Here is a 10,683-nt window from a genome sequence, read left to right as displayed (position 1 = left end):
CCCGCCCTGCCGCGAGTGATCAGAGCCTGCTGGCCAGGGAAAGGGACTGAGAAGTGGTCAGTACACCACATAATAACTGGTCGAGGGTTGTTCTGGTTGTTCCACCATTAGGGTCAATTTGCATATTACCCTTTTATTATTTAGGATAGAGGCCTGGTGCACAGGTGAGGGCCATCTGTCCTGCCCTGATGGGGGCCCCAGATCTGGGTGTGGGTCCTTGCTGGGGAGCAGGGCCAGCCAGGCTGAGGGGCTGCAGGTGGTTTATAGGCTGGGCACACCCCCGATCAGGGTGGGGGTCCCTGCTGGGGGCCAGAGCTGGACTGGGTGCGGGGCTGTGGGGGATTTTCAGGCTGGCCACACCCCTGATCAGGGTGGGGGTTCCCACTGGGGGTGATGCCGGCCTGGGCAAGGGCTCCTGGGAGTTTGAAGGCTGGCCAAACCCCTTATTGGGGTGGGGGTCCCCACTGGGGGAGCGAGGGGTCATGGTCCTTCTGGTCGTTCTACCATTTCGGTCACTGGGCTTTTATTATATAAGACTAGTGGCCCGGTGCACGAAATTCGTGCATGGGGGAGGGTCCCCTCAGCCCAGCCTGCACCCTCTCGAATCGGGGAACCCTTGGGTGATGTCCAACTGCTGGTTTAGGCTCGATCCCTGGGATCCCCCTAACTGGCAGCCGGACATCCCTCTTGCAATCTGGGACCACTGGCTCCTAACTGCTCACCTGCCTGCCGACCTGATCTCCCTAACTGCTCTCCCTGCTGGCCTGACCCCTCTAACTGCTCTCCCCTGCCAGCCTGATTGTCCTAACTGCTCTCCCCTGCCAGCTTGATCCCCCTAACTGCTCTCCCCTGCCGGCCTGATCGCCCCTAACCACCTCTGCCTCGGCCCCGCCACCATGGCTTTGTCCAAAAGGACATCCAGAAAGTTGTCTGGAAGTTGTTTGTTCTAATTAGCACATTACCCTTTTATTAGTATAGATTGATTTCAGAGAGGGAGGGAGATAGAAACATCAATGATGAGAATCATTGACTGACTGCCTCCTGCACGCCCCACACTGGGGATCAAACCCATAACCCAGGCATGTGTCCTGACCAGGAATTGAACTCTGGGCCCTTCAGTCCTCAGGCAGAGGCTCTATCCATTGAGCAACACTGGCCATGGATACACTTTCCCTTTCCACTGGGACGTGTTCTGTTTGCTGGAGCTGAAACACTGAAGCTGTCTCACTGGGGCAGAGTGGGGTGCAGTGGGTTGGAGTAGGTGAAGCCCCCTGAAAGATGGAGAGGGGCCTTGTTTAACAGCCAGACTGTTTCATGGCTGTGCTGCCTCGCAGTTGAATGGCCACACTCTTGGGCTGTGCTACTGTCAGTGGGAGTTTACACAACTGAACTGTCTGCACGGATAGCTTCCTCCTCACCACACCCCCAACCTGGGGCTTCCTCTTAGGGTTGAAGTGACACCGACCACCCTTGGTTGGTAGCCCAATTGGCCACTTTGGAAAGAGAAGTGGGGAATCCTGATTTTACGTGAATGCTCCAATTTCTTAAGTTGGCAACTAATGCGAACTTCAGATGTTTGGGCCAAACCAGAGAGATGGTCAGGGCTGGTGTCCAGGCCATTTGGCGGCACTGGGCTCAGCCCAGCTATAAAGGGACCCTAGGCGTCTGGGCAGGTGAAGGGGTTGGGGGTACGCTTGGGTAATTCCGATGTCACCCCACTTGGTTTTTTGTTTTTTTTCCCCCACTGATCACAATTTATTATAATCTGTTGGCAGCATAGATAGATATTAGTTACCAGAACTATGTCTTCATAGAAGTGGACAGTATGTAGCCATTCTATGGGGAACTGTGTGCACTTAAGCATCAGCATGATCTTTCAGTTTCTTTTTTTGTTGTTGTTGTTAATGAAAATAAGCTTTATTACATCAAGTAATAAATACATACAAAGATGGAAACACTATTAGTCACTGTCTTCCAGATGTTTGGATCCACTGATGGGAAAGGCGGAACTGAAATGTACATACATCCTTAGGGGAAATTTCAGGGGTCCTTGTCAAGGGAGGTTCAATAAATTGCTCTTTCTTCTGTATTTATAACTTGTGCATTTTAAAGATTGACTTCAAAGTACTAATAGTCATGCAAATGCTTAAGCAAAAAAAAAAAAGTTACAGTGAAAAGAATTTATACTGTGTGGTGAATGGGCACTGGCTACTAAAGCACTGCCTCAGGACTCACTGAAACAAACCCTCAGAGTTGGATCAGCTCAGAAGAGAAACATAAAGAACCATGTGAGTAACAGAAATGTATCCAGAAAAGAAACACGTATCTGGGAGGCCAACTACAGTTTGCTGTGATAGGTAACTGACATGCATCATGTAAATCAATGCTTAAAAAACACACACACAAAATGCCCTGGGTAGTTCCTAACTAATATGTAAATCTAATAACTGCAAAAATCTCTTCTCCATCTCAGCGATGGGAGGTTCAGAGCCTGATGAACCACGGGAGGAGCACGGGGAGGAGAAACCAAGCTGTTACCATTTTGAAACCAAGTTTCATCTGAGGGGAGGGCAAGCATGAGCTGTCACTTCTTGGAAGAAGAGGGAAAGCCATTCATGCTGACTTAGGGGCTAGCTAGGACCTGGTGTTCCGCTCCATCTCGTCCAAGCACTCCTGAACCAGCCCTGTCCTGTGGATGATGCCTCATTTCAGTCTCTCCATCGCGCTCTTGCTGCCCGCTTATGTGAGTCAGATCTCTTTCCCTAGTTCTTCAATGATGACCAGCAGCTCAGCATATTTGCTCTGGGGCACCTGGCTGTTCTCTGTTCCCTGCGTGTTAGAGATGGTGGTCCTAGTCACTCAGCAGCTGGCGGTACTGGGAAGACGTTGCCATGCTGGTGGAAGGCGGGTGAACGCTCCCAGAGGCCTTGATGAAGGTGGAGGGCATGTGCATGGTCAAGTTCGGTTTGTAAGACATCCCCCCGCCCCCGACCCCCGCCTCCCGCTGCGGGGCGCAGGCCCCATGAGATGGCATCGGCAGCGTTGGTGGTGACGCCAGGCGGTGGCGAGGTGGGCCTGGGGTCTGTGTGCCTGTCTGTGTGCCTGCCCAGCTCCCGTATACTTTCTGTTGTTGACAGCTCCAGCGCACTGACAAATATGGCTGTCCCCTCACCCTGACACTGCCGCAGTATCATGATCTTTCAGTTTATTGATGTTCTGCTTGTGCTGCTCAATTTCTTTCTGCAGACGCTCAATCTCCTTTTTATGATGAGTTATCTCTTCTTCATGTTGTTTCTTCAAGGCTGCCAGCTGTTCTTTAATCCTCTCTGGGAAGTATCCTTCCTCTTCAGCCTTCTCCTTTTTTGTGAAGGTCCCCATGGCTTCCCTGATTGTGCCTGCCTTGGAGCTGAAATTATCTGACCATTGCAGCCAAAGCCTTTGGCTTACATGGCCCTCACCCCCCACATTTCAAGCCGCAGATGTGCCACTGACGCAGAGACTGCCCTGGTTGTCAGTGCCACGCAGTTCCGGACCACCCAACTTAGTGTTAAATGCAAACCTTCCTTGGACAGGCCTTGAAGGTCTTTTTTCCATGGCGATCATGGGGTAGCAGGCCAGCCGGCACCCATGCCTGGGAGGGTCCCGGGGTGCCGGCTGGCCTGTGCAGTGGCTCTCTCTGCCTCTGATCGCCATGGCGATCACGGGGTAGCAGGCCAGCCTGCACCCACAGCCCCGGGGGTCCGAGAGTGCCCGCTGGCCTGCGCAGAGACTCTCTCTGCCCCCATCACCATGGCGATCACTGGGTAGCAGGCCAGCCGGCACCCACAGCCCCAGGGGGTCTGGGGGTGCTGGCTGGCCTGGCCGGGGCTCTCTCTGCCCCCAATGCCATGGCGATCACGGGGAAGCAGCTCTCTCTGCCTCCAATCCACAATGCAATCACTGATCACCGGCCGTCTTTGCCCGCCCCCCACCTCTTGCCTGCTGGCTGGGTTTCCCATCCCTTTCGCCTCCCAGCATTGCGGCTATGTATGCAAATTAACCGCCATCTTTGTTGGTGGTTAACTGCCATCTTGGCTGGCAGTTAATTTGCATATCACCCTGATTAGCCAATGGGAAGGGTAGCGGTCGTATGCTAATTACCATGTTTCTCTTTTATTAGATAGGATTGCCATTTCTAAATTATCTTCAAAGTATACTTTAAAAAAGAAATAAATTTTGTGACAGAGAGGAAATGTAAGGCATGTGGAAGTTAGGTGACATGACCTATTGGTGAAGGGTAAAGATCACATTAAACTCTAATAGCCTACCTTTCATTGTTTTATTTTTTAAAATAAAAATAAAAGAAACTGAGAGAGAGAAACATAAGTCAGTTACCTTCTGTATGTGTCTGACCAGGCATCAAATCCATAACCTAGAGAGACTGGAAGGGAGAGATTAAAAATGGCAGTGGAGTAAGTGGATGCTGCATGAACACACTCCTAGGACCAAACAGGAATTACAACTGAAATACAGAAAAACTTCATGAATAATCAATGGAAGAATTGCTGGAGAGAAACCTGATATCTGAGAACTGAAAGTGGAGACCTCAGAGAGACTGGTAGGAGGGGAGGAGGCACATAAGGGCTGGCCAGGCTCCCACAGATAGCAATGGGAGTTCTGGAGAGCTATGTCAGCTATGTGGGATTACCCCTGAGAACTCTGGGATCTAATCCTCAAGCTGGGTGACTGAGCAGAGAGCATCAAAACTGAGAAGGTTATCCACATAACATCAGACTGTAAAATGCAGCAAGATTTGTGTCTGCCAGGGAGAGATAGCTGGAAATGCAGGCAACCTCTTAAAGGGCCAACACAAAATACCCTGTTGAGCCACTCACCTTGTGCTCTGGCAGAGAGATGGAAGAGTGGACTGGAGCTGTATGAGCAGAATCCAGGATTAGGGGCTCTAGGGTTAGAGCTCAAAAGGCAGAAACCCCAGTTTCCTATGCTGAAGTCATCTTTCTCAAACAGACATTTGCCATACGGGTGGCCTTGCCTGGGGGGAAGACAGTTAACCCACATTACTGGAAAACACCTTGCACCACTGTGCAGAGTTTCTGAGGCCCATTAAGAGACTGAGAATAACAATTAGCCTCCAGCAAAAGCAATTTCCCCACCCTGTTGAAAAAAATTTCACCACACCTGTGCACAATTGCCTGATGGCTATTCAAGACTGAATCCTATCAGGCTGTAGGCAGAGGCTGTCTCTGGACACTTTGAGTCTTTGCCTGATCTAATTAGTGAGAAATAGCATTTGACACTGCCCTGCAATAGACATCAAGGGGCATAGGCAGATCTACCTACTACATAGTCACAAACCCAAACAGGCAGTGAAAATGAGAAGAGAAAGAAGCAACCCATAAATTAAAGAACAAGAGAATTCTCCAAAAGAAGAGATAAATGAAATGGAGATAAGAAATTTATCTGATACAGAGTGAAGAATAATGATGGTAAAGATGCTCAACAGCATGAGAAAAGATATAGTAATTATGAAAACAGAAATAAAGAATGACAGCAAAAATAAAGAACACATTAGATGGAATTCACAGAAGATTCGTGGAAGCTGAGGATCAGATCACTGAATAGAAGACAGGGTTGAAAAAAATCATTCAATCAGAGAATCAAAAAGAAAAAAAAAACAATTAAAAAACAGGAGAAGAGCTTAAGGGAGCTGTGGGGCAACAGAAAACATTACAATATTCGAATATCAGGTGTGCCAGAAGAGGCAGAAATGGAGAAAGGGATAGAGAACGTGTTTGAGGAAATAATGGCAGAAAAATTCCCTAACTTGGTAAAGGAAAAAGTCACACTGATTCAGGAGGCACAGAAAACCCCAAGCAAGAAGAACCCAAACAGGCTGACACCCAGACACATCATAATTAAAATGCCAAAAATTAAAGATAAAGGGAATCATAAAGGCAGCAAGATTAAAGCAAACTGTTACCTACAAAGAGCTCCAATAAGACTGACACCTGATTACTCAGCAGAAACTCTGCAGGCCAGAAGGGAATGGCAATAAGTACTCAACATAATGGAAAGCAAGGATCTGAAGCCAAGGTTACTATACCCAGCAAGGCTATCATTCAAAATAGATGGTCAAATAAAGAGCTTCCCAGACCAAAAAAAAAAGGTTAAAGGAGTACATCACCATGAAGGCAACATTACAAGAAATGCTAAAGGGACAGTTGTAATGACAAGAAGAAAGAGAGAGAAACCTAGGCATACAGAATTAAAATGGCAATCAATAAGTACCAATCAATAATAACTTTAAATGTAAATGGAATAAAAACTCCAATAAAAAGACTTGGGGTAGCTAAATAGATACAAAAACATGACCCAACTATGTGTTTCTACAAGAAACCCACCTCAGAACAAAAGACATACACATGATGGGAAAAAAATTTCCATGCAAATGAAAAAGAATAAAAAACTGGGATAGCAATACTCATATCTGAAAAAATAGACTTCAAAATGAAGGCCATAACAAGAGACAACAAATGACACTACATAATACTAAAGGGATCCATCCAACAAGAGGATATAACCCTGGTAAATATATGCACCCAATATAGGATCACCTAAATATATAAAAAATTCTAGAGGACTTTAAGGGAGATATTGACAACAATACTGTCATAGTATGAGACTTTAACACCCCATTGACTTCACTGTTTTGACCTTCCAGACAAAAACTTAACAAGGATACAGTGATTCTAAAGGACACACTGGATCATATGGATTTAATTGACATTTATAGAACATTTCACCCCAAAGCAGCAGAATATACATTCTTCTCAAGTGCACATAGGTCATTCACAAAGATAGATGACAGGTTAGGAAACAAAACAAGTCTCTACAAGTTCAAAAAGATTGAAACAATGTCAAGCATCTTCTCAGATCACAGTGGAATGAAATTAGAAATCAACTATAATAAAAACACCCCAAAACATTCAAACTCATGGAAGCTAAATAGCATGTTATTAAACGATGAATGGGCTACCAATGATATGGAGAAAGAAATAAAATACTTTCTGGAAACAAATGAAAATGAACATACAACAACTGCAAATCTCTGGGGTACAGCAAAAGCAGTCCTGAGAGGGAAGTTTATAGCACTACAGGCCTACTTCAAAAAAACAAGGAAAGTCAACAATAAATTATTTAACCCTACAACTTAAAGAACTAGAAAAAGAATAACAAGAAAAGCCTAGAGTAAGTAAAAGGAAGGAAATAAAAAAGATTAGAGCAGTAATAAATGACATAGATACTAAAAAAAAAAATAATAATACAAAAAATCAATAAAGCCAAGTGCTGGTTCTTTGAAAGATAAACAAGACGGATGAACCATTAGCTAGACTCATCAAGAAACAAAGAGAGAGGATCCAAATAAATAAAATCAGAAATGAAAGTGGTGAAGTAACCACTGACACCACCGAAATGCAAAGGTAGTAAGAAAATGCAATGAACACAGTAGCCAGAATATGAGGATGAAATGAACCAATTCTTAGAAAAATATAATCTTCTAAAATTGAATCAGGAAAAAGCAGAAAACCTGATAGGCCAATAAAAACTGATGAAATAGAAGCAGTAATAATAATAAAAAAAACTCCCAGCTAACAAAAGCCTGGGTAAAACACAAAGCATACTCAGAGGCCAGACAGCAAGGAAAATACTTTTACTCCTGCAGAAGGGTGTGCACACACATGGTCTAAGAACAAATGCACACTGAGCTGTGTTCCACTCAGCTTTTTATTCCTAACACATGTAATCTATCCCTCACTCTTGATTGGAAGATCTTAGGCTCACACTCTTGCATGATTGGCTATTTTAAAGGAAGGGGTTGACCTTTGTTGTTTCAAAATGGTGGCCTGCAGGGGAGCTGCAAGTCATGTAAGCCAAAATGATGCCTGCCTAAACTCCCTTCTTTGACAGAAAAGATTATTTGTTTATTCTCACAACCCCCACCCCCCCTTTTCTTTATTTAAACTCTTGGCTTTAAACGTGGCTAACATTCATTGACTTTGATGCTCTGCACTGTCTAGGACAGGGGTCCTCAAACTTTTTAAACAGGGGGCCAGCCAGTTCACCGTCCCTCAGACCATTGGAGGGCTGGACTATAGTTTAAAAAAAAAACTATGAACAAATTCCTATGCACACTGCACATATCTTATTTTGAAGTAAAAAAATAAAACTTCAAAAAAAAAAAGGCTCTCCTAACTTCAAAAAAAAGGCCCTACTAACTGCAAAATTAAAAAAAAAAATAGACCTCCTAACTTCAAAAAAAAATAAATCTTAACTTGTTCTTACCTCGGTCCTCAGGCAGCAGCAGGCTCTGCACAGGCAAGCTCGTGACTCATCCGATCACACCCGAGACTGAGAGGAGGAGTCGAGAAACAGAGAGAAGGAGGAGAGTCGGAGAGTGCGGCGCACATTCCACACATGCGCACTGTGGGCCCGGGACGAGTTGGCTGCTAAGCAACAGGCAGCAGCAGCAAAAACACCTGGCGGGCCAGATAAATGTTTTTGGTAGGCTGCATGTGGCCCGCGGGCCGTAGATTGAGAACCCCTGGTCTAGGACTAGGAGAAGATTATTTTGCTGCTTGGTCAATGCAGTTTCAATTAACCTTTAAATAAGACCTCTTATACATCACTGTAATTCATAATCAAAGAGGTGAATATGTATCCCATCATTCCCTTCCACTTTCAGTACCTCTGCTTAATCAGAGAAAGAATCCTCAATTTCAGGATTCCCAGCTGACTCATTAACTAGAGTTGTTAATCCCTGTGATGCCTCAGTGATGGTTCTGTCTGGCTGTGTTGTCAGAGATGAATGTACAACACTGGCCCCCCAACATTACATATACTCCTCCTTTTCTGCCAGAATCATATCCAAGGCCAACCTATTCTTTCATGTCATCCTGCTGGTGGCATGTAGTTGTTTAGCTATTCCTTTAACTGCATCTTGAGTATATTTAACAATCCTTTGCTGGTTATAGTAGACTAGAGGCCTGGTGCATAACATTTGTGCATGGAAGAATGGGTCACTGAGCTTGGCCTGCACACTCTCACAATCCAGGACATCCCTCTTGCAATTTGGGACCATTGGCTCTTAACCGCTCAACTGCCTGCCTGCATGCCCAATTGCCCCTAATCACTCTGCCTACCTGCCTCATCACCCCTAACTGCTTGTCTGCCTGCCTGATTACTCCTAACCGTTTCTACCTCAGCCCCTGCCGCCATGGCTTTGTCTGGAAGGAGGTCTGGAATGACGACTGGAAGGTCATTTTGCTGTCCAGTCTAATTAATATATTATGCTTTTATTATTATAGATACTAGAGGCCCGGTGCACAGATTCATGCACTGGTGGGGTCCCTTGGCCTGGTCCATGGGGATCGGACCATAATCAGCAGTTCAATATCCCCTGACAGGTCCAGGAGTGCAAGAAGGACTCTGCAAAGTTGCTGTCGCTCGGCAGCTCCTGCATTGAGTATCTTCCCCCTGGTGGTAAGTGTACATCATAGCTACTGGCCGATTGGCCGATCAGCCAGTCATTTAGGCTTTTATATATATAGATAATTAATCCAATCCACATTCTCATTTACAGTGAGCCACCAGAAAAGGACATATTCAAATCCTGCAGCAATCTGATCTCTACCTCTAAGCTCATTTGGCACCCCTCCTGGAACCCCAATGTAATCTGTGTAAATATGAGGATTGAAGGAACTCCCTGAACTCTCTCTCTCTTCTTCCTAGTTTGTCTGCCATTAAAAAAGATCTATGATATGCCAAAGTGAAAGGGATATCCAATTGTATCAGAGCACAAGTTCTTCTCCAACTCCTGGGCAAGGGCACAAGTAATGGTCCCTGAAAATATCAACAGACATCAGCACAAGGTATTGACAGTGCAGAATGATTAACTTCTGAGGATACTTGGCCATTTATGTATCCAGATAAATTTCTTATAAACTCCAAGTACTGTTCCTCCCCTTGAGAGGTAAGAGGTATAGTTTATGTCAGAGGACGGGGACTGGATCATTTTGGGGGATCTTTGCTCTTTACCTCTGTTGGATGGAAAAAATAGGGAGAGAGTCTTACAGGAAGCATTTCCTCAGTTGGTTTCCTCCTGGTACAGGGCAAGCACACATTCCATCTCGTTACTATCTGAGGTCCATCCAAATAGAAATGGAATCACTTGGGCCTCTAGCTTTCCAGTTGCTTTTATTTAGGGCACAAACAGAATATTTAATCAATTCCAGCCTTATATCTTACTAGTGGCCCGGTGCATGAAATTCATGCACATTAAAAGAGAATTGATTAGAGGAAATATTTTAAAATTGCTATTTGCCCTTTCTCTATAATAGAAGTGTCAGAGATGAAAGAAAATGTATATGAAAATCTTTCTCCTGTCAGAGTCTGGGGCACATTGTGGGACCCAGAGTCAAGTCCCCACCCATCCACGTGCACCTCAAAATTGCACAAGACCCAGACCCAGCCGACCCCACCTCCATTGGGTGAGATCCAGACCCGGCTGGCCCCACCCCAATTAAGCCCTGCTGGGTGTGGGGCACAGCCTCAGGTCCCACAGTGCACCCTCAGGTCCCCTGGCCAGGTGCTGGGGTGGGGACATGGCCTGAGGTCCTCCAGCCT

General features: G+C 45.6%; 1 pseudogene; it reads right to left on the bottom strand.

The window, feature by feature from the left end:
- Positions 1-2,634: 2,634 nt before the first annotated feature.
- Positions 2,635-2,977, bottom strand: LOC118675285 (annotated as a pseudogene).
- Between the last annotated feature and the right edge of the window lie 7,706 nt (positions 2,978-10,683).

The sequence above is a fragment of the Myotis myotis genome, unplaced genomic scaffold (assembly GCF_014108235.1).
Source record: "Myotis myotis isolate mMyoMyo1 unplaced genomic scaffold, mMyoMyo1.p scaffold_m19_p_2, whole genome shotgun sequence".
NCBI classification, from domain to species: domain Eukaryota; kingdom Metazoa; phylum Chordata; class Mammalia; order Chiroptera; family Vespertilionidae; genus Myotis; species Myotis myotis.
Note: the sequence above shows the minus strand (reverse complement) of the source record. Positions and strands in the feature narration are given on the sequence as shown.